We start from the raw sequence: 26,010 nt of genomic DNA on the forward strand, positions 1-26,010 counted from the left end.
AAAAGGGTAGACAGGCCACTGTTAAAAACAATAAACAGACAACAATGAAATTATCCTAAAACCTGGTGTCATAAGTATAAAGGGCATCTAATAAAAGGTTCGACTCTGAAGATACAACATAAGTCTCTGAATAATACAAAAGACTGAGAATTATAGATAGACTAGTGACAATCGGAATCCGGAAACTCACCACTAATATAAGAATACATAATCTGCTAGAATATGAGATGCCACGTGAGGTACCCTGACTAGTATCTGCATCAAAAAGGGACACAGAAGTATGGGTGAGTACAATACACATGTACTCAGTAGGTTTTAGCCGACTGAGTATAAGGAATTAATCAAACCTATGAAATAAACTAAGGAACTCTTCCACTTGCATACAGAAAAGTCTCACTTCGGCATCGATGCCGCCAGTTTATATATATAATGGCGCGATTAAAGTAAAGCCATAATATCAACTCATTATCACAATTAATCAGATAAGTCAAATAATACAAATATCGATGCAGTGCAATGCAATATGATGATACAATGATGTGGTGGTACAGTGGAATCAAGACTGGCGCACAACCTGTCGTATACACCTGTTGAGATGTGCTACCAAATAGGACCTATGGGGGTCTCACAGACCATATACTTTAATCACAATATCTCATCATCTTTGCCATCTCCTCGGATTCAAGAGATCACAATGTATCCACTACCCTGCCGTAAAACTGCCTCAGTTAGGGACTCAAGATACAAAGATTTAAAGGTGTTTCATTTTCTTTCTCAAAAAAAATTTCTATATTTTCCGTGTTTCATGATATGATGAATGAGGATGAATGCATCAAAACACATTTGGCATGAAAGCAATAATCAACTTAACATGTAATATAAGGTTTCAAGTTCTCAAAAAATTAACCTCAACATGATTTACACCCTCAATAGATAAGCATGGGAAAGAATTGTATTTGAAATAAATATTCACCCTTTTTTTTGAATCATTACGGTACTCAAGTATGCTCAAACCCCCCAACTCAACCCCTCAGACAGGCATCACAAGTTAAATAATATCTTCAAGCCTTTTTCAAAGGGAAATCATGAATCATATGCTCTCAAAGCAAATAAGATAGCAAATAAGGCCCCCACATGGGCTATGTGATATAATTAAGCCCCCACACGGCAACACAGTAATAAATAAGCCCCCATATAGGCATCACAATATAAATAACAGTCTCAACTCATACTACAACCCCATCCCAAAGTCTATAACATATAAATGACTAATTATCTCATCTCAGTACCAAAGAAGGATAGCCAAATCTACCTCAATTACTGAAACCGCACTCGAACACCTCCACCAGTCAAGCAACTGTCGAATTTAACGCCCGAAATGACAACCCACTCACTAATGAACTAAATTCTCTTGAAGATAGCCTCTTGAATCGCTAGATTTGGACTTGAAAAGCTCAAGAAATTGGGGTTCAAAGTTGAGAGAAAAGATGAAAAAAATATGCACTACGCACCAGATTTTCATCTTTTATTACATTTTAAAGTCTCCGAACGGACCTTCGAAATTCGTTCAGAATCTGATAAAAATAAATCAGATATGATACTCCACTAATTTCGATGTTCCAGACTCAATGACACATTTGAAATTCTCATACGAGTTCATTTGAATGAAAAGTGGGTTCCACATCCAATGCCATTTTAAGCAAAATTCCACAACGGGCCTCGGGATTAGACCGGAAACTTCGGAAAGCAAACGAAGGGTCATTACAAAATGGTAATTTCACATAAATTTTTAAAAATAACCCTCAAGGTCATTATAACATTTTATTAACTTGAATTAATACAACTATTATAAATAATTATATTAATATGTGAAAGTAATCAGTTTTTGTATTTTAGGAATACTACACTAAAATAAGTATGTATGCATGCAAGTTCATAACCAACTTCCAATTAATATTCTAATTATGCTCTGTTATGTTTCGTAACCAACTTCCAGCTAGTATTCTAATTATTCCCTGTTACTTTTCGTGTCAATAAGGGATATTTGGTCCAACTAAATAACGGTAAAAGAGAAATATTAAGCTACATAGTATAAAAAAAGAGAAATTTCAATGAAAAAATAACTGATGAACATTTTTTCGGTGTGAAATTTCAAGGAAAAAAATAGTGATAGTGATGCATTGTTACAATATTTTATTACAATGATAATTCAATATCATTAGTCTAAGAACCAAACTATCGATATTATTGAAAAATAATAAATTAGAGAACCTTTTAATATGGAACATTTTACCTCCGTGATCAATAACATCATAGATATTCCAAATAATTAATGATTAAGCCAAAATATATTTACTAAATTGCATTACCAAAATGAATTTACTCATGTAATTGTTGTTTAGTGAAGTAATCTAAAACAATCCTTAAAAGTCAAAATAAATATTTTTAAATCCAATGCACAAGTATTTTTAAATCAGACGGTGTTTATTGTATATAAATTAAATTCGATAAATAAATATCTGGACATTAATAATTTAGTTACAAAAAACAATTAGTAAAGTTTGAATTACTTTTTGGTTACAAAAAAACAATTAAAAGTACTTATATAAAATTGAATTACTTTTTCTTAAAAGAATAACTTAATCACTTTAATACAATAAAATGAAATTCATGACTATTTGTTGACACCCAATTTTGGCCCTCCACAATTTAGTTAATTTTTAAGCTTCTTTAATTTCCAACAATTTGACATAATTATTTTTAAAAATCAAAAATACTTTTGAGATCGTTTTCAAGACAACTTTGCCATTTTTCCTATAAAATATATCTCTATATATTTATTAAATTATGTATTTATTACTTTAATAAAATTTGGAATTATTGTTTTATCAAAAATAAAATTTAAGTTAATTATGCATTTTATTTTATTTTATTTCGTTTAAAACTATCTAATTAATAAATAATCTTTTATTTCAAAATAATTATTTTGTGTTGTCAAAGTTAAGAAGCTTAAATAAGTAATTGAGTTTAAGTTTGTCGCATTTCCGTTTTATCAAATCATTTTAAACCGAATCATTTTAATTGTCGAAGAGAATAAGGACCAGGTCGCTTAACCCCTTTAATTTTCATTAACATTTCAACTAAAGTAGCCCAATTTCCTAGCCCAAAATTACCTGAAACCCGACCCAATCTCCTTATTCCCAAATCCAAAATCCTTTGTACTCCTCTATTCTCTTCTTCCTTCATTCAACAACAAACAACACCAGAAACTCTTTCCCTACATAATCCCCCAAAATCCGCAAGATTCCAAGGTCATTCATCACCCTCAAGTCAATATGGAAGATTTCCCCCCTCTCTCAAACGGCTTTTTTTTTTGAAATTCAATCCCTATTTTTGGCTATAAATTGTTTATTTATTTCCATTGAGTGGAAGGTGGGTACAAGATTTTTACCATAAAAATAGGTTTTTAGGATGGAATTTGGAGGTCTAGAACAGAGAACACCCCATAATGTTTGGGAGTTCTTAGTCTAATAGATGAAACCTCTTTGATTTGCAGCTATTTCGTCGAAGTCAACGGTGGAATCATCTTCTCAACCCATCATTCCGGTTCGCTGCCCAGAACTAGGTAACCTTCTTGTCATTTTATCATTTTTTCCGAATTATTCTTCTGTTATTTAGAATTTATTGTTTGGTTATTAGCTGCTTTGATTTATAAGAATTATTTTTTTTGTCTTGTATTCTTCAGGATGTGTGTATTCTCAGTAGCCTAGTTTAGCTTTAGTTTTCTTTGTTTTAACTCTGCCATATAGCTTCTTATTTTATGTATTCGATTTTTATATATATATTGTTTCTGAAATTAAGATGGAGAATGGGTTGTGTGTTCATATGCTTATACATTCCTAAAATTAAGGTCCAATTTTATTTTGTTTGTTGAATATTGTGTTTGAATTTTCTTGAAGACGTTTCTTGGCTACATTTAGCCACTCAATGTTGCTGTCTTCCATTTTTCTTTTTCTTCCTATTGATCAAATATGGATAAAAAAGAACCTTGCTCTTTTAATTGTGTTGTTATCTTATTTTTTTATTTCATCTAAAATGGTCAGAATATGACAAAGTGTAATGACCCTTAGGTCATTTTGAGAACGAGTCCTCCTCCTTTCATATGAGACCCTTTCCGTAAAATTTTAATGAGTTATTTGGACTATTCGATAATTATGGTTATTTAGTTGAGGGGTAACTTTAGGTAACTAATTTAATTGATGGACTAAATTTTAATTTACTTAATATCTTATACCACTTTATTTATTAAAATAAGTTAATAGGATTTAATTTTTAGTCATGCCACAAACTACTTCTACCCTAAGACGAAGAGAACGGCGTCGACTGAAGCAAACAAAAAAATCTTCAGGTAAATAAATAATTGGTAGTTAGTGTTTAATCTTCAATAGCTAATATATGTTGAATAGATGAAAATCCAATATATTAATTAAGTTAGATAGAAAATTGGTAATTTCAACGTTAAAGCATAGTTGTTGTTGCAAGTTTTGGTGGTTTTGTAAGTTTATGAGGACAAGTAGTGGGTCATTTATGGCATGATGATGATCCAATTAAGAAAATTCATAGAAGGGTGGGGCGTAGGATTCCTACATAAATTGATACAGTTTTGGTATTTTAGCTTCATGTTTGGGAATGTCTATTATGAATATCGTGCTGCAACTTCTAATTTTTATATGTATATGGGGTGATGGCGAATTGAAGTTAGACAATTGTCATTATTACATGTGAATTGGTTAAATTTTGTGTTATTAAAAATATTTACGACAACACTTGGGCAACAAAACTTGCATCAGGTAAAAAGCTAATCACACTTACATATTGTGCTAGTGAATAGATGTAGGGCTAAATTTCATTATCATATTTTATTTGAGTGATGAAAGAAAAGGAACAACATAATATTTATTAATATTATATAGTAATCATGGTGGAGGGAAAGATGCACTTTGTTCCTAGTTGCTGCCACTGGTTTCGTTAACCAGTGGCTACAATTTTTTAGTCATTCTTATTTTGTTATCAAATAATAGATTAAGCTTTTATATATTGAGATAGGTAATTAAATGTGGGATGTTATGTTATATGAATTTCACTAGATTTATTATATTTGGAAAAAATAATAATTAAGACTTGGCCTAAGCTTAAAATTTAAGAAATATGAGACTTGACATGTTGATTGGCATCAAGATTGGGAACCCGACTATAGATTTGAGTGAGTTTTTTTTGGTCTAGGCTAGACATATAGTAATATGGGTGTTGTTAGTTTCGAAATCTTATTGTGATTATTTATTTGACTAGATTACATTGATTTGGAGGCCCAACGAAACGGGGAGGCTCATGTCCCGGAGTGATTGCTTGATTATTTGAGGTAAGTGAATTTCTAAACCTCAGTTTAAACTTGTAGATGTTTGTATTTTCGTGTTATGTGCACTGAAGAGTAATGAGAATTGGACTGGGTTATTGACTGTATGATTAACCTTAAAAATGGAGATGAGGGGTATAAAATGGCAATCTAATGACATGTATTGGTGTAATTGATGTGATGAGATTATGGATTTATTTTGGACATGTGAAATAACTGTTGTTGTGAGATAGGAAAAAATTATTGTTGTTGTCATGTTATTATCGTGAATCATATGAACATGAATTAGTTGTATTGGTTCTGACATACTGTGTTGAGACTAAAAATGATATGAAATAAAGGGGTCGGGCCACACGCTCCGTGGCAAGTATTATGAAATAAAGGAGTTGGGTCACACGCTCTACGGTAGAATATGTATATTGAGGGGACAGTCCACACGCTCCATGGAAGGTAACATGGACAGAAATGTCCCCCTTGGGTTTTGAACTATAATTCAGCGGATGTGTACCGATAGGACAGGTATGCATCATCTCATTTCATTGCATCGCATTTTATTGATAATTGTGAATTTGTGTTTACCACTTACTGCTCTGTGTATGTTGAACTTGACTTGATATGATTCACTTGATGAGACTACTGATGAGTATTTACGGAATGTATTATTATTATTATTGTATAGAGTGTAGAGTTGGGTTAGTTTTATGCAGGTTGTAGTTAAGGAGGTTCGGTTGGAATGACAGGGGTACTTGTATCTATTAAGCTTTGCTTAGTTTTAGTTATCCACTTGTTGAGTACCGTGTTGTTTGGTACTCACCCCTTGCATCTACACTTGTGTAGATTGTGAGCCCGGACCTGCTTGATCTCTTAGTGTTTTCTACCACTTCCGAGGCTATCATCCCGAGTGTTGAGGTGTTGTTACATCCATCTAGCGGACACCACTTCCTCTTTTAATATATTTTAGTCCTATTCTAGAAACAAAGACATTGTGACTGTATTTTTCTTTCGTACTTTGGTAATATATTAGTAGTTTGTACACGTGACAACCAATCTTGGAGAATTTTGAGATTATTTATTTGTTTTTGACTAAGTTAAACCTTTTTTTATCTTAATTACTTCCGCATTTACTTTCCGTTGAGTTTTAGGCTGACTTATCTCGGTGAATTGAGATGAGTGCCATCACACTCGGATTCGGGTCATGACACAAAGTCACTAAATTTGCTCAATGTTATATTGATCTTTCAGTCACCATTATTTGTCGTATGTGATTCTACTTCAAGTTCTTTGCTTTGATCAAATATGGTCTTTAGTCAAATGTTATTCAATCGAACATGAGTTATGGAGTCTTTATTTGCTGCTATTATGTTGGATTTGTTGTTGCCTGCCTACTGTTGTTGTGTTTTTAGGTAGATTTAAGGTTGAAGATAATTTCTAATCCCAAATCTTTCTTAGTAAGTAGTATGGGTTATTGTTCTTCTACAATCTGAATGTTGTTCATATCTTTTCTTGGTTTAAACTCACGCTATTATGGTTAAGGCTTATCTCATCACTGTCCTATGTCTCTATTTGTAACCTTATTATTAAGATTTCTTACTCATTCTATGCCTCTGTTTGTAAGATCATAATTAATTAAGAAGAGATTTTATTTGATGAATGAAAATCTTTTTAACTTTTTTTCTAAAATGGGTCTCGAATCCTATACATTTAGGTTCGATAACATGATTATGTGTAATACTAGTTTCCAACCCATTTGTTTGTTCTCTTTTGTCATATATGAGAAATCTTATTCGGAATTTCTGGTAAGAAGCTGCTAACATCTGAAAGGATGCTTTATTCATAAATATGTTCTTGTTTTGCCTTTGTTGCTATCATGAGTTACTGTGATTTAATCATATCTATTTGTTTTATTCATTTGGTGATTTGTTCTCTCCCTAAAGGTTCTTTCTCAGTAAAGTTAAGGTTATCTCACTTGCACTTCTTAGTTGCATTCTCTGGATTGATACAATTGGATACTCTTAAATCTGATACTTTAAAATATCATTATGTGTTTCATTAATTAGCTTTGAATGAGAAAGGTTCTTATGTGATTTAATCTTTTCTTTTACATGTGACACTGATCCGAATCCCTTTTTTACTCAATCTCACCCTTGCATTACCAAATGGACCGTGGAGGCCATACCATCGCTTTTTTCGAGTCTGCCTTTTCGTAATTGGAACGACGTAAAGTGGAAAGGGAAGCTAATATTATTGAGTTAAAACCCATGAGTGAGGCAGTAGCAGAGTGCAAGGGCCAAAAATGGCTAATTTTAGGCTTAAAAGCCTAACTTTAGTATATTATCTGATTTTCATATTGTTGGTTTCGTTTCTTTGTTGTGTTACTGTGATTACTTCCTTTTATTAACGTAGATGAATCCTCAACTCTTTGGGTTTTAAATGATTATTTCACTTTCTCATTTACTCATGTTATTTATGTAGTCATTTTTAATGTAAGTTTTCTAAAAAATAATTTAGTTTGTCTTTTTAGACGAACTTTGGGACTTTGTAAGAATAACTCAAGGATTTCCTATATCCTTTCATAGTTGTTGAACAAGGTTCTTTTAATCTAAGTTTATGAGTTGAAACGAATATTTTAGTTCAAAAGCTTAACTATGGATGAAATTGTTAAATTAGAATTATTTTAAGACTTTACAAGTGTCAAAAGAATTTTAATTATTTCTAAAAAAAAGGTTTTTTTTAGTAATTTAAGTTTTCTTTAAAATTAGCCAAACTTTTAAATTCGACGGTCAACTGCATGTTAGCGGATCCTTTAAGGTACTTAAAAACTTCCTTAGATGATTGCTTGAACCCTTACCCAACTTTGGTTTATTTAAAGGTTTCTTTTCAAAATTCCTTTTTAATTGGTTTCTTAATTTTCCTAAAATTAAGTGGCGACTCACTTTTCTTTATTTTCAAAAATAATAAATAGCCAAGTTATGATTGACAAGTTATGAAACAGTTTTGAAACTTGGTATCGAAATTGGATCATAACAAAATGGTGACTCTGTTGGGGATTCATCTAGGTTCTAACCAAAAGGACTTTATTATTTGGCTAATTATTTACTTGTATTAATTGTTACTTTCCGCAATTATGTGTTTAAATTTTAAATATATTGTTATTGTTGTTGCATTTCATGGCATATTCCAACTGAATATATAGTATATTAAAGAACAGTTTTCAGAACCGCAGTCAGGCTTTTGTATATTTAACCCTTTTCTAAAACGATCGGCGATTTATTGGTTCGTCATGCGTCCAATGGTTGTCGTGAGTTCCAGCCTAAGTTGTCCGCATGGGTTACCGGTCTTTCAAAATTATTCTAGTCTACCTAGGTTAGACCTATGCCAAATACATCATTTAGGTGCATTTGCCTAAGTTAGACAAATACCCAAGGCGTATTGGGTCCATTAGAAGACCACCAAGAGTCTAAATGGCCCACAGACAAAAATGATGATCATCCAACTATTTGATGAATTTGGAGGATATGTATGTCGATTTGTACGTACCATTGTCCCTTGGGTTGGGTTTTTATTTTTATATATAGTTTCTTTTGTTGTAGTAAAGGAAGACCTCCATTCAAAGTATGTTCGGAAGCGTAGTAGAAGTTCAAGAATTAAAACTTCATATGGAAACTTAGTTTATAATTTGCTATTGTATCCCTGCATGGGACTGATGTTTTTCCCCTTGCCCTTACGTGTATCCTTATTTGGCTTATTTGTAAAGTTTATATAAATTTATTTTTTGGGGGGCAATGAAACGTATCACAAATGATATACACATCCTTCATACGTTAGGCATGCCTTTGGCTTAAAAGGTCATATATATACTAGATCACATCCTTTATTTTCGATGAGATTAAATTGCCGAGGTCATTTTCGGCGAGATCATATAGACGAGGTCATTTCTGGTGAGGTTATAGGACGGAGCTCACTTCCGATCAGAGATTACATTGCCGAGGTTATTTCCAGCGAGATCATATGACCGAGGTCATTTCTGACTAGATTGTGGGACCGAGGTCACTTTCGGTTAGAGATTATGAGTCCGAGGTCATTTTCGGCCAGAGTTTATCATGTTGAGGTCTTTGCCGGAAATTGCACACATGTATGATCATTAAGTATGCATATACATATTCTGCATATCTATGCTGACAGTTTGATGCTTGTTTGTGACTTATGAGTACTTGTATGATACATCTTGTGATCTTGAGTTATGATCGGTATCTTATTGAACTGTGTAGTATGAACTGTTAGGTTGTGTTGATTTCCGTGCAGGTTGATTTCTATTCAGGTGGGTTGGAAATGGAGTTCATGTATTCTTTTATAATTACTTGGTTTTTCTAGTTAGCTTATTGGGTACCGCATTATTTGGTACCCACCCTCGCTTCTACACTTGTGTAGGTTTCGTTCCTGGACTTCACTATCTCTTTTCTTGATCATTCGAGGCTTCTGAGAGTTGACAGAGGTAGCCATTAATATCCAGTGAACTCTCGTACTTCCTGTATTTTTATGCTTTACTCTATTTGAAAGTTGAATACATATTGAGACTTGTACTTTTATTTCAGTTTTAATTTCTTTAGCGGCTTGTACATGTGACAACCAATCTTTAGGGGTAATTTTAAGTTGAAAGACTTCTGCTTTTGATTATTATTTACCTATTTTGACTGTTTTCGCTTTATTTATTGAATTGTTAGGATTAGGCTGACTTGTCCGGTGGGAAAGGATAGGTGTCATCACACCCAGAATCAGGTCGTGAAAAATTGGTATTAGAGCCCCAGGTTCATAAGTCTCACGTGTACAAGCCAAGTCTAAGTAGAGTCTCGAGGATCGGTATGGAGACATCTGTACTTATCTTCGAGAGGTTGTGAAGACAGTTAGGAAACTTTCTTTATTCATTATTTCTAATCGTGCCATTATAGCTAGTGCTAAGTGTGACGTGTTGTTTTGGCAGATGCCGAGGACCAGATCCATGTCTATTGGTAGAGAGGAGGCAGTCCCCTGGGCAGTTGTTGAGACCCCAACTAGGGGTAGAGGTAGGGGCTAAGTGAGCGGAGGAGGCCATGGAGCGGTTGTTGGAAAGGGTCGTGCCAGAGGAGCGACACCTGCTTAAGGTCGTGCTAGAGAGGCCTCCCCAGAGCACAGGTTGAGATTGTAACACCCAAAATATTTCTACGCCAAGACCTGAAGCATTTTTCATGTATGTATAGGATCGTACTCGATGACTTTAAAGTGCATTCATGAGTTAGGATCAATTCCTAAGTAATTCAAGGGTATTATATGTGATTTAGGGTCATAAGGGATCCCTAAAACCAAGCCAAGTCCAAAGAACTAGTCTCGGCTAAGTTTCCGAATGAGTTCGTATAAGGGTCAACTTCCAATTACCATATCTCTTTGAATATAACGAACTGGGTGGCCCATGACCTACCAAATTAAAGTTCTTTGTGTCTTCTTTCCAACTCCACCGAGATTACAATTGTTGGAGTTCGGAGTAAAGAGTTATGACCATTTTACCACAGACTATCTCTACAGAAATTTCAGGCAAACTAGCCTCAGTAGTTTGGGTGCTGGCGCGTCGTGCCAGCTATAGCGCCATCAGTTTTTTGGCCTATTTTCCAGATTTTAGGGTCATTTTAGCCATTTCTTGAGTTGTACCCAAAGTGAGGTCGTTTTGGGGACTGAATTGACCCTATCTAAAGATCCTAAACCTTCTAAACCTCTTATTTCTCACAATTAGACTCAATATACTAAACTCCTCTCCTCTCAAAATCTCCCAAGAGCTTCAAGGCAAGGTTAGGTTTTCCAATTCAAGACATTCAAGTCTCAATTCTTCCTCAAGTTCTCATAGAGATTTTATGTCCCCAAGGTATGTGGGTTTTCATCCATGGGTTCTTCCACCCATGGAGCCCAAATGTTTTTCTCAACTTTGTATATATATTCTAAATGATGAAATCTTATGGTATTTTACATAATGGTTCCAAATGCATAGATTATGGTATATTGTAGGTTTATTTACTCCTATTGATATATATGCATATTGCCTCTTAATTTCAAGTGATGAGAAATTTTATGAATTTCCATACAACGATTCCAAATATATAGATTCCTGAATATTTGAAGTTTATTACCTATATTGAATTATGTTGATTCTTATTTACATAAAATGGATGGTTTATCAAGCTACTTATATGAAGGCTTGAAAGTAGTTTTAAAGTGCATATGGTGGGGTATTTTTTTAGATGTTTGATTTGATGCATTCATATCACTCTTATGCATACAAGTATTCTTTAAATGTATTTGAAAGTTATATGAAATGAACCCAACTAGTTTTCTTATATTGAAATGAAGTTGAATTGAAATTTTTGATTCCAAATGAAAGTCTATGAAGCAAATGCCTATGTTTAAAGGAGTCGTGTGAAATGATTAAATGATGTTGAAAGGGCTTTTAGCCAAAGAAAGGATTTAATGTGAAAGGACAAATCTCACATTGAATCAAATGAAATGTCTCTATAAAATGCTTAATTGATGAAAGGGCTTCTTAGCCAAAGTAAGGTTTCAATGTGAAAGGAAAATTCTCACATTAAGTCGAATGAAATGTTTAAGGTTATGATATGACATGTTTGACCTCCCCATAGGCCGTCAATGCTTTTGAACATTTTTCCAAAATGAAAGGTCCGACTAGCATGGTACACGGAATGCCATCACTGATTGTAGACCTAATTTTCTTATAAATCAAGGTTCATTAGTAGAACGGTAAATAGGGTGTGGTAGTCATGATGATATTATAAACCAAAGATTTTAATGAGCTATTCCACCGATGATAATTTGATGTCTAAAGTTATACAATGCTTATGTTGTTATGATATATAAATGTTATTCCGTGGGATTTGACCTAGCACCGAATGTAACATGTAGATGGGGACTCGACCTAAGGGGTTCTTAAGTAAAGTCTCATGTTGCATTAACTATGTGCCACCATAGGAGCCCTTGTCGGCTAGGCCTTTGTAGCCACCAAATGTTAAATAATTGAATGTAAACTGAATGGAGTTCTACCCGGCAAGTAGTCTCCCCGTGCCAACGTAGGAGGTTATGTTGGATTCCATGTAATAGCTCGCATGGTCTTAAATGTCGGTTATAGTCACTTTCCCACAAAAATGAATATTTTAAGGTTTCCTATGATGATGTCTAATGCATGCATTCACTTATGCATATTGATTTCTCATGTCCTTCGTATGTTCTTCGTTTCATAGCATACTCACATACTTAGTATATTCAAAGTACTAACGCATACTTTTGCCTACATGATATCACCATGTAGGAACCGACGTCACTCCTCGACCTTCTCCATGTGGCTAGCTCAAGTTAGTTTGAAGGTTGCCTGTGGTGAGTTCCCATGTTTCGGGAACAACATCCTTTTTATTCTAAGCTTATGTTATGTAGAATAGTAAGACTTTTATTAAGGCATTTCTTGACACTTATATTGAGGGTGAGCTAGGGACATGTCTTAGCCCCCGCCAAGTCTATTAGTAGAGGTATGTTTGGACACAAATGGAAAATGTTTTTTTTATTTCCGCTTATTATTGTTTACCATTACCAATGAAATGCTTAATGAATACTAAGAGGCTTGGATAACGTACCTCTGGGTGTCTCATTCGCCGTGTCACGTCTAGGCCCTAGGCTCGGGTCGTGACACCACTGTTGCCTCAAGACACCTTATTGAGGATGCTAGGTATGTTAGAGAGTTTTAATCAAGGTGATGCAGGCACACCACAGGGTTCACAGACTAAAGCTGGTGTATAGACTCCAGATCAATGTCATGTCCCCATGGCTCAAGTTCAAATGGGCCACCTACCGTTGATTCCAGCACCAGCTGCCGATGCGCAGATTACCCCAGACATGGATATGACTATAGCTGATCAGCAATGCTATGAGAGGTTTCATAAACCTCCCCAGTTATAGGGTGGTAAGAGCGAGGATGCACATGAGTTTTTGACATTGTGTCATGAGATTTTGGAGGCAGTGAGCATGGTTGATGCTCGGGGTGTTAGATTTGTTGCACTCCAACTCTGTGGGTCAGCCAGGGAGTGGTGGAAGACATTCATAAGGTCCATACCAGTAAGATCCCCTCCGGTTGAGTAGGGAGTTTTTTCTAGTGCTTTTAAGGATCGCTTCATCCCATGGAGTGTACGGAAGAGAGTAAATTGAGATTTGAGAGTTTGACTCAAGGCGGCATATCAGTTGCCGAGTATGAGACCCATTTCTGCCCATTGTCGAGGCATGCTACAATATTGATCCTGGATGATGCGGAGAGAGTTAGCAGGTTCGTGAAGGGTTTGATCTTCTCCATCCAATCCTATGTGTTCAGATCTGCCTAAGAGGGGGCTTCCTTCCAATCCATTGTGAGCACCGCCAAGATGGCAGAATTGATGGTTAAAGAGGAGTTTAGGGACCCCAAGAGCGCCTATGCTAGTAGTCAGATTTCAGATGCCTCATCTAGAGAAAGAGTGTCACATAGATGAGGCAATCAGTTTCAGCACCAGAGACCTGTTCACGCTTCTATGCCGGCAACAGATAGTGGTCAGTTAGTCCGAGGGTCTCAGAGTTCGGGCCGAGGTAGTTATCGTATTCCATCAGGGTTGTCACAATAGTCTTTTATCCTGAGGTCATGTTTTAATTGTGGAGATCAGGGTCATTTGATACGCTAGTGCCCACTATAAACTCATTCAAGGCCCCATCACACTTATTCAATAGCTCTAGAAAGAGATTCAGCACCTTCAACGAGAGGTCGGGAAAGAGCTCAGATAGGTAGATGTGGTTGAGCCTCGGGTGGTAGTACTAAGGTTCAGTGAGGTAAGGGTACAGTTTAGGAGGGTGGTGGTAGAGGAGCTCAGTGCTATGCTTTTTTGGGGAGACCCGAGGTTGAGGCTTTTGATGCGGTTATTACAGGTATCGTCCCAATTTGCCATCGACCTACATCTGTGTTATTTGATCTTGGATCTATATTCTCCTATGTGTCTACCTATTTTACATCTAGATTTGATTTGACTTATGATCGCATGCCCGTGCCTGTACATGTCTCTAAACTCCTATGTGAGCCTTTAGTAGTGGTCGAGTATATCAATTCTGTCTTGTTTTTCTTGCCGGGTATGATACTTGGGTAGACATAATTATACTAGGGATGGTAGACTTTGATATGATATTAGGAATGGATTGGCCTTCTACTTATCATGCTATTCTTGATTGCTATGCTAAGACTGTGACCTTAGATACCGGGTGTTCCGAGGATCGAGTAGAAGGCCACTAATGGTTCCTATCATAGTAAGGTCATCTCCTATATGTGTGCTCAGAGATTGATTAATAGAGGGTGTATGTCCTATTTGGTGTTTATTCGGGATACTAGTGCTGAATCACCTCCCATATAGTCTATTCCCTTGGTTACGGAGTTCGTCGATTAGTTTCCTACTGATCTTCTAGGAGTTCCATCGGATAGGGATATTGACTTTTCTATTGACTTAGATCCAGGCACTAATCCCATCTCTATACCACCTTATCGCATGGCTCCGGCAGAGTTGGAAGAGTTAAAGGATCAGTTGCAGGATCTGTTGAGTAAGGGGTTTATTCGCCCTAGTGTGTTGCCTTGGGGTGCACCGATTCTATTCATGAAGAAGAAAGATAGGTCTACGAGGATGTGCATTGATTATAGATATTGGACAAGGTAACAGTAGAGAACAAATATCCTCTTGCTCATATTGATGATTTGTTTGACCAGCTTCAAAGAGCGGCCTTGTTCTCCAAGATAGATTTGAGGTTCGGGTATCATCAGTTGAGGATTAGACCATCAAATATTCCTAATACCACTTTTCGGACTCGTTACGGCCAGTATGAGTTTCTAATTATGTTATTTAGGTTGAACAACGCCCCAGTAACACTCATAGAGTTTATGAATGAGGTGTTCAAGCCGTATCTGGACTCCTTTGTGATTGTTTTCATTGATGATATCTTGGAGTACTCCAAGACAGGGGAGGATCATTCTATTCATTTGAGGTTGGTGCTTCAGAAATTGAGGGAGCAAAAGTTGTACGCCAAGTTCTCCAAATGTGAGTTTTGGCTTGGTTCTGTGGCAATTTTAGGACATGTGGTGTCCAATGAGGGTATTAGGGTGGATCCAGCCAATATTAAGGCAGTTAGAGGCTAGACCAAGCCTACTTCCCCCACCGAGATTTGGAGTTTTATAGGTTTGGCTAGATATTACCAATGTTTCATGCAGATATTCTCTACTATTGCAGCCCCATTGACTAGATTAATTTAGAAGTCAGTAGATTTTCATTGGTCTAATGAGTATGAGGTCAGCTTTCAAAATCTCAAGGCCTTGTTGACTTCAGCTCCTACTTTGACCATACCCGAGGAGGGTGTAGACTTCACTGTGTATTGTTGTCACACCCTAGAAAGGTACCCTATACGTGGCTGGCACTCAGAAACCATTACTGAATCCCAAGAGAACCACTTGGCCTAATCACACATCTATTCATTCATTCAATTAACGGAAGACTTAAAATAAAGAGATAATTAGGTGGGCAATCCCAATCAACCATCTAACTCAAGAAAGAAAGGTCATGGGCCAATAAATCGAACTCCAATCTATGTCATTAAAATAATCTGATAAGAACAATTCAAGGAAATAAAATACTCCATCGACCCATCACTATCTAGTCTATGAAGCCTCTATCACTACTATCTAATTGGTGCAAATAATAGGTTCATGGCAACCTCAAATAAAAATGAAAAGACTAAACTCAATGCAAGAATAACATGAGTGGTATCCTCCGAATGTAGAGGAGGTCTCACTAATAAACTGAGTGTGAACAGATCCTCAATGGTGCGCCTATTGATGAGCTCTTAAACCTGTTTCTGCATCATGAAATGAAGCAGGTCCAAATAGACGTCAGTACGTGGAATGTACGAGTAAGTAATATAGCAGAATGAAACATGCATCAAGGTAGAATAATACCAGTTCAGATATCTCAAATCAGAAGGATAAGGCAGACTCAATCAAGGTGTCATTAGTCTAAAGTAAGAATGTAATTTAGACAGAGACCAATTATATACAATCCAATCCAATCATTTACAATCCAATCATATACAATTCAATTCAATCCAATCATATACAATTTGTTCCAATCCAATCATATACAATCCGTTTCAATCCAATCATACACAATCCGACTGAATTCAATCACATACCATCCAATCCAATCCAATCATATACAATACGTTTCAATCCAATCACATACCATCCAATCCAATCCAATCCAATCATCAACTCAATGAATAAAGTCAAAGGACTCAACTCAATAGATATATGAATTAGAATTTAGAAATGTTATACCAATTGAATCAATCATCTACAATACCAATCAGCCAAGTATTCAATCAATTTAATAATAAACTCAAAGGACTCGACTCAACAGAGATGCAAATTAGAATTTTGCAATGTTTTACAATTCAACTCAATCATCTACAATCTTAATCAAACCAATCACATCATGCATAATCCACTCAATTTGGGAGTTTCTCTAACCGACAACCATCCCCTATGAGTCAGTGATGTGCAACAAGCTGACGTTGTTACCACGTCCATTCATACTTTGCCAGGATATGAATGAATCAACCAATCATAAATCCATCAATCAATCAAGTCCTATCATGTCAAGATAATGAAATAGGGAAATATTCGACTTTAATGGACCAATCCCTTCCTACATTGGTGACGTAGTTCATGGTATTCGAGTATGGATGTAACACCCCCTAAAATATTGTATGTGGTATTGATTCATGAATCCTTTCATTCATTAAGCCCAAATGAATTATCAAAGTTTTCTATTTAATTCAAGCATGAAACTTTATGAGTTTTCACATCATGATTCCAAATGCATAGATTATTAAATATTTAAAGTTTAATTACCTATCTTATATTAGCTTATGTTGAATCTTAAATGCATTGAATTTTTGATTTATCAAAGTTCCTTATATGAAGGCATGAAAAGGTTTTAAAGTATTTTGATTATAATTATGTTCTCTCATGTATAAAGTACTTTGATTATATTATGTTCTCTCATGCCTAAAGTATTTTGATTATAATTATGTTCTCTCATGCCTAAAGTATTTTGATTATAATTAAGTTCTCTCATTCGTAAAGTATTTTGATTATAATTATGTTCTCTCATTCCTAAAGTATTTTAATTATAATAATTATGTTTATTTTCTTTAATCTTTACTCTAAGGTATGTAAGACTTCAATGAGAGTATTCTTTTCTGTAACACCCCCTAAAACATTGTATGTGGTATTTCAATTCTCGGCGAAAATAATATTGCTTCTGTATTTTGGGCATACCTTTTCCTAAAATAGTCCAAATTAGGTGATTCAAATTTTTAAATAACCCCAATGACATTACCTACAACTTTCATGAAGATCATATCTAAATATTCGGAGGATAAGTAGGTCAAATAAATTAAGTTTTGCAAGACATGGTGCTGTGAAGAAATGGAGTCTTTGTAGAGAAAAAATCATATCTCACGGTAGGATACTAAAAATTGGTTAATTCTTGAACGACATGAAACTATACTTTTAGATCTTCAATTCTTATAAAGACCAAATCCTAATGAGGAATTTTTCTTTTTCAAACGCAGCCCTAAAAAAGGTATTCTGTTAAAAGAGAGTTTATCTTACCTACTATGGAAAGATCTAGAACCATTTGACATTATTCATGACATCAAAATCCTCCATTGAATTTTCAAGATCATTTTTTGTAATTATTTTTATTTATTGTTAGGTCTCTCCTCCACACCTATAAATACCCACCTTATTTCCTCATTTTATTCATCAAGCTTTCTCAAGCAACTCTTCTCTCTATACACTTTTTTACTCATTCTCAAATATAGTTTTAGTTTTAGTAGTATAGAAATACTATTTCGGTGATTCTTATACTCCGAATAGTACACAAAATGCTCCGGAGAGGATAAATAGGCTAGGGTTCAAGAGTGTTCTCATTCGGAGTAAAGCTTCGGATTTCAGGTATGTAAGGCTATTCATAGCATTGGATTGAGTTCGTCCATGCGCCCAATATTTAAATTTATCGTAATTGAGTTATAGTTGAGTTTTATCCAAATCTTGAATTCTAAATGAATTAATTCTTCTTCTATTGAGTTAGATATATTTATGCATTGAGATTATTATTATTATTATCTCTCATATTATTGAAATTATTGTTCATGACTACTTTCCATGAAACCTAATTGATTTGATGTTCATAAATATTTTTACACGTGTTTTGAGTAATGATGTTGGCTTTTAATATTCATTGACAAAAAGAGTGATTGAATAAATATTATATATGTATTTTATTGAGTTTTGAAAGGGAAAAATAATTGAGTTTAAATGAATTTGAGTAAATGATATTTTGAGCAAGATATTTTGATGAGATGTAAATGATGTTTTTGAAGTATAATGATTGATGAAGAGGTAATGAGATGAGTTTGATAATTTAAATTAAAGTCCAATGAGACTAGATGAAGAGGTTAATATGAGCACATATTTTGGAAGTAGTATTGAGCACCGAGTTGGTTAAGAGTTTAATTGACTCAAACCCCAGAATTACATAGCCAGCGTAGGATGGAAGTTATGCCTCTTAAATCCCAAAAAGAGGACTTTGATGATTGGATCCAATATGGTGATGTCATTTACTCTCGCAAGGTATTGGATGGATGTGACAACGACATCACTAGCTCATAAATGATGGTTGTCGGTTAGAGAAACTCCCAACTAAGTAAGCATTGCTTATTATTATTATTTTTAAACTTGCATTACATATTAATGTTGAGATGTTGTTGAGTTCTGAGCCGAGACTTCCTCAGAGGAGTTTCTTGATTCATGTCCTTACTTTCCTGCCATTTTACATACTCGTACATTCTACGTACTGACATCATTCGACCTGCATCATTTTATGATGCAGATACAGGTGTTAGAGATCCTCAACAGGCGTATCATTGAAGATCATTACTTTCCAGCTATTTGGTGAGTCCTTCTTGTATTCGAAAGAACTCCTTATCTTTTTATTATTGTTGAATATTATGTTTCTTTTGAGGTAGCCATGGACATATCATTGGCACTATCTGATAGTGTTAGAGGCTTCGTAGATAAAGTTTGATGATGTAATTGGAGTAGTTCTCCTTTGAAACTACTTCTTATAAAGATTATTTCTTTCCTTTGATATTGATGATAGCAAGCCCACATAAGTATCCTCATTTTTATTACGTCTTTCATTGATGAACAAATGAGTGATGAGACCAAGTGGTTCTCTCGGAGGCCAGAGATGGTTCCTGAGTGTCGGCCATGACTAGGGTACCCTCTCGGGGCATGACAATGGACTATACTCTTACCCAATTCGGTGCTCAATATCCAAGACTCAATATGCTCATATCTATCAGGTGAGTAAAATACTCAAAATACTCGGTTATTCTCTTTTGGACTTAGTTCAAATCAACTCATTTAGTCTCATTGGAATCTTTTCAAAACTCAATCAATCTTGTCTCATTTGACTTTCTTTCAAAACTCAATCAATGCGGTAAATATTAAATGCATTTAAAACATAATGTTAACCCCTCAACTCATTCTCAAAATAGAGTTTTAATGTAAAAATGCTCAACTCATTTATACTCAAAATACTCATGCTCAAATTCATAATTAAGAGACATTTCAAACTCAACTCATGCTTAAACTCTTTCTAAATCAAAGATGAAAATAATCATTCTTTAAACTAAAAATAGTGCATAAATAATTTATTCAAAAAGTTCACAAATTATTTTTTAAAAACTCCTTCTCAAACAATCATTTATACTCAAAATCCTCATAAGACTCCAATCAAATCAAATTATGCAAATTTTATCATGTAGTCACATTAGACTACAATCCACTCCATCTCAAGATATCATCATCAGCATTACCTCTTAATCAATCATTTAACATTTTTAAAGATAGACATTATTTACATCATCATCAAACATCTTGCTCCAAAATCCTCATTTAACTCTATGTTTAATTTCATTAAACTCATTAAAATATGCATCATCTTACTTTGAAAGCAATATTTACATGAAAACTATCAATCTCAACCTCAAGACAAATTATGAAAAAAATAAAATCTCATCTTGGGTTCATGTGAATGAATACATGAATTTATACTCTTAACAAAACTCAACTCAAGAACAGCATTAATAAATATGAATTTATATACAAAAAAACTCAATAGAAATTATAGATAACCCAAGAACTCAACTCATGGAATCTCAAAACTCAACTCAACTCGAGTCAATGAAGATATAAGGCACGTGAATGAAATCAATCCAATGTTGTGAGTAGCCTTACATACCTGAATCTTAGGATTTATTGGATAAAAGTGTTGGGTTTGGAACCTTGTAGCTTGAAGTTGAGAAACCCATCTATGGATTTGTGAAGGAGATCTTGAACTTGGAGTCTTTAGATCTCCCACTATTGGAGAAATCCCTTTCTTGAAGTTCTTGATCTTTAAGAGAAGAAGAATTTGATATTTTAAGAGTATCTCTATGCATAAGAATATTATTAGGGTGAAAGATTGAGAAAAATCACCTTTTGATAAATTTCGTGTGCAATTTCGGCGAGCTGGAGGTCTCCTCACTAACCGATTCGGTGAGTTGCCAAATGTTGCTTTAGCTCTCCCAATCTAATAGTTTCTAAAGGATTTCCGGCACTATTTGGCGAGCTAGGTCGTGGTTCGCTGAACTATTTGGCGAGTTGCCAAATTGGCTGGTGAGCTCGCCGAATTGTCCTGTCCGGACATGCTTCAGTAAAAAGATCATAACCTTTTACTCCTAAATCCAAAAAATGCAATCTTGGTGGAATTGGAAAGAAAACTCAAAGACCTATAATTTTTTAGGTGATGGGCCACCCAATTTTTTATATACTAGGATGTATAGTAGTTTGAAGTTGACCCTTATATGAATTTATTCAAAAACTTAGCCGATAGAAATTCTTTGAACTTGGCTTGGTGTTAGAGATCTCTTATGACCCTAAACCACATCTAATACTATTAAAATACTTAAGAATTTATCCTAACTCATGTATACAATTAGAAGTCATTCAGTTCGAGTCTATACGCATATGAAGAATGGTTCGAGTCTTGGCGAAAAAAGGAAAAAAAATTAGAGTGTTACAATTGTAATGCTTTTGGTGTTGGGTTGGGTGGAGTTCTAATGAAGAAAGGAAAGGTAGTTGCCTATGCATCTAGATAGTTGAAGGCTCATGAGAAGAACTACCCTACCCATGATCTAGAGTTGGCGGCGGTGGTATTTATGTTGAAGCTATGGCGTCATTACTTATATGGTATGCATTGTGAGGTATTCACTGATCACCAGAGTCTTTAGTGTATCTTCAGTTAGAGGGATTTAAATCTGAGGCAGCGTAGATGGATTGAGCTACTGAAGGACTATCTTGTACTACCTAGGGAAGGCCAATGTGGTGGCCGATGCTTTAAGTAGGAATGCTCCTAGTATAGGGAGTCTCGCGGCAGTTAGTGTTGAAAGGAGGCCTTTGGCTCGAGATCTTCAGAGGTTAGATAATAGCCTTGTTCGATTATGAGTTTCTGAGGAGGGTGGAGGATTTATTGCTTCTACTAAAGCCCATTCTTCCTTAGTTGAGCATTATTGGTGGTGTGGGATGAATTATGACCTTAGTCAGCATTACTGGTAGTGTGGGATGAAGAGGGACATCGCAGAGTTTGTGTCCAAGTGTTTCACCTGTCAACAGGTCGAGTGTGAGCACCAGCGACTTAGAGATGTGAGTCAGAGGATGCCCATTCCTACTTGGAAGTAGGAGCGGATCACTATGGATTTCATTATGGGTTTGCCTACCACCGTGGGTGGTTATGATTCTATATGGGCAGTGGTCAACAGACTGACCAAGTCTGCCCATTTTATTCCCATCAACGTGAAGTACACGGCTGGCAGACTAGCTTAGTTGTATATCAGTCACATCGTTCAGCTTTATGGAGTCCCAGTATCCATTGTTTTGGATCGAGTTTCAGTGTTTACTTCACACTTTTAGTAGGCTCTACATGAGGGCCTAGGCAATAGGCTTGATATTAGTACAATTTTTCACCCACAGACTGATGGTCAGTCCAAGCGGATGATTCAGGTATTGGAGGATATGCTCCGAGCTTGTGTTATTAATTTTGGTTCTAGGTGGGATCAACATTTTCCCTTAGCAGAGTTTGCCTACAGCAACAGTTATCAATCCAGCATTCCTACTTGGAGATGTGAGTCAGAGGATGCCCATTCCTACTTGGAAGTAGGAGCGGATCACTATGGATTTCATTATGGGTTTGCCTACCACCGTGGGTGGTTATGATTCTATATGGGTAGTGGTCAACAGACTGACCAAGTCTGCCCATTTTATTCCCATCAACGTGAAGTACACGGCTGGCAGACTAGCTTAGTTGTATATCAGTCACATCGTTCAGCTTTATGGAGTCCCAGTATCCATTGTTTTGGATCGAGTTTCAGTGTTTACTTCACACTTTTAGTAGGCTCTACATGAGGGCCTAGGCAATAGGCTTGATATTAGTACAGTTTTTCACCCACAGACTGATGGTCAGTCCAAGCGGATGATTCAGGTATTGGAGGATATGCTCCGAACTTGTGTTATTAATTTTGGTGCTAGGTGGGATCAACATTTTCCCTTAGCAGAGAAGGAGGCCTTTGGCTAGAGATCTTCAGAGGTTAGATAATAGCCTTGTTCGATTATGAGTTTCTGAGGAGGGTGGAGGATTTATTGCTTCTATTAAAGCCCATTTTTCCTTAGTTGAGCATTACTGGTGGTGTGGGATGAATTATGACCTTAGTCAGCATTACTGGTAGTGTGGGATTAAGAGGGACATTGCAGAGTTTGTGTCCAAGTGTTTCACCTGTCAACAGGTCGAGTGTGAGCACCAGCGACTTAGAGATGTGAGTCAGAGGATGCCCATAACTACTTGGAAGTAGGATCGGATCACCATGGATTTCATTGTGGGTTTGCCTACCACCGTGGGTGGTTATGATTCTATATGGGTAGTGGTCAACAGACTGACCAAGATTGCATATTTTATTCCTATTAAGGTGAAGTACACGGCTAGCAGACTAGCTTAGTTGTATATCATTCAGATCATTCGGCTTCATCGAGTCCCAGTATCCATTGTTTCCGATTGAGGTTCAGTGTTTACTTCACACTTTTGGTAGGCTCTACAGGAGGGCCTAGGCAATAGGCTTGATATTAGTACAGTTTTTCACCCACAGACTGATGGTCAGTCCAAGCCGATGATTCAAGTGTTGGAGGATATGCTCCGAGCTTGTGTTATTGATTTTGGTGCTAGGTGGGATCAGGATTTTCCCTTAGCAAAGTTTGCCTACAGCAACAGTTATCAATCCAGCATTCAGATGGCCCCATTCGAGGTATTGTATGGTAGGCGGTGTCGATCTCTTATTGAGTGGTTCGACTCATTTGAGATAGACTTTTTAGACACGGACTTTCTTAGAGATACCATGGAGAAGGTTCATATTATCCAGGGTAGACTCTTGACATCCCAGAGTAGGCAAAAAAGCTATACAGATAGGAGGGTTCGACTATTGGAGTTCATAGAAGGTGACCATGTTTTGCTCCGAGTGTCGCCCATGAAGGGCGTAATGCAATTTGGAAAGAAAGGAAAGCTTTGCCCTCGATTTATTGGCCTATTTGAGATTTTGAGACGAGTAGGAAAGGTGTTTTAGATATTAGCCTTGCCACCTAGCTTATCTGTGGCACATTCTGTATTTTATGTTTCCATACTCCAGAAGTATATACCGGATGAGTCTTATATGTTATCTCTTGACACGGTGGAGTTGGGTCCAGATTTGACCTTTGAGGAGGAGCCCATAGCCATCCTTGATAGTCAACTCCGTAAGCTTAGGACCGAAGTGATAGCTTCTTTGAAGGTACAGTGGAGGTACCGCTCAGTCGGAGAGGTGACTTGGGAGTCAGAGGACGACATGTGGGCTTAATATCCATGGCTTTTCGAGGCTTCACGTACTTTCTTTTACGTTTTGTTTGAGGACGAACATGATTTTTAATGGTGGAGATGTAATGACCGTAAAGATTATTTTTGGAATTTTTTATAAAAATGACCATTTTACCCCTCCTAGTAGTTTTCTCGAGTCATATTTGATTGATATTTGATGTCGGTTCCATAGTTTTCTTGAAAAAGTTGACATATTTGGTAAATTTTGAGTTTTAAAGATTTACAATGACTCAAAAGTGGTATGTCAAGTCGTTCGGAGTTTTGAGTCTTAGAATGGAATTCTATTGATTTTATCAGTTTTGAAATGTTGAAATTGATCTAGGAGAGTTGACGAAATCGCATTTGGGGTCATATCATGGATTTGAGGGGTTAAGATGGAAATAGTTGAGTTTTTTTCCATAGATTTGACTTTGGTCAATATTTGGGGATCGGATACTTGAAATTGAATTCCAACAACTCAGTTGGCTTTGGACGGTGATTTTAGGCCTACGGAGAGTTCCTATATAATTTTTGGAAGCTCCTAGGGCGTTTTGGTCTTTTGAGGCATAATATTGGGTTAGTTACGACTTTGGTTTTCAGGTCAAAGAGGCCTCGAAATTGAATTTTGATGGATCCGATGAATTTAAAATGTCGAGTTTAGTTGGGATACATATATGTTTTGAATATACAGGATCCCAAACGAATCCCAAGGATCAAATCGGAAACTTTGAGACTTGAAAGAGTTGCTGGTTCTAGTGCCTTCGCTTAAGCGAAGAGGGTATCGCAAAAGCAACCTCCACTTAATCGAACCCCCTGTCGCAAAAGCGAAGGTCTTGGTTTTGTGAAGGATCGCAAAAGCAACCAAAGTGGTCGCTGTAGCGAAGGGGCAGAGGTCGCAAAGGCAACCCAAATCCCGCAAAAGCAATGGTCCGCTTAAGCAAACCCCTGTCGCTTAAGCAACATCTGAGAGGGGTTTTGGCCGAGGTTTAAGCTATTTTCTCTATTTTTGAACTTTGGAGCTCGGTTGTGGTGATTTGGAGAAGGAGTTATCGTGGGATTTCATTGGGTAAGTTATTTTGACCCTACTTCGTCATTTCCCATTGATTAATTATGATTCTAACATGTATTTAGGGATTTGAATGGGTGAAAATAGCCTTTTTTTCAAGAACTTGAAAAAAAATCTTAAATCATTGATTGTAACTTGATTTGGGCTGGGTTTTTTAAACGGTTTTCGCTGTTGGGTTCCTAAGACTAAGAGGAACAATTTCATCCAAAAATTTCCGAATTTAAACCCCTATTTTGTGAAGTTAAATTTTGAGCCTTTGACCCCTTTTTCACCGAATTTCACGTTCTTAGAATCGTTGGAGTTAGTTTCTGATTGTGAATCAATACTTGAATAGATTGTGGAGATTTGGAGTATAATCGGAAGGGCAAGGCACGCGTGGATTGATTGATTGCATCTTGGCTAAGGCAAGT

At 36.0% G+C, this 26,010-nt stretch overlaps 1 long non-coding RNA gene across 3 annotated transcripts; it reads left to right on the forward strand.

The window, feature by feature from the left end:
- Positions 1-3,475: 3,475 nt before the first annotated feature.
- Positions 3,476-19,590, forward strand: LOC129888863 (uncharacterized). 3 transcript variants are annotated; one of them, XR_008766741.1, is made up of 4 exons: positions 3,476-3,625; positions 5,350-5,419; positions 9,842-9,905; positions 19,447-19,590. It is a non-coding gene; the product is annotated as an uncharacterized LOC129888863 (long non-coding RNA). The 3 variants fall into 3 exon arrangements; XR_008766739.1 differs by lacking the exon at positions 19,447-19,590 and adding an exon at positions 10,392-11,409; XR_008766740.1 differs by lacking the exons at positions 9,842-9,905; positions 19,447-19,590 and adding an exon at positions 6,251-6,788.
- The last annotated feature ends 6,420 nt before the right edge of the window (positions 19,591-26,010 follow it).

The sequence above is a fragment of the Solanum dulcamara genome, chromosome 5 (genome assembly GCF_947179165.1).
Source record: "Solanum dulcamara chromosome 5, daSolDulc1.2, whole genome shotgun sequence".
Classification (NCBI taxonomy): Eukaryota; Viridiplantae; Streptophyta; class Magnoliopsida; order Solanales; family Solanaceae; genus Solanum; species Solanum dulcamara.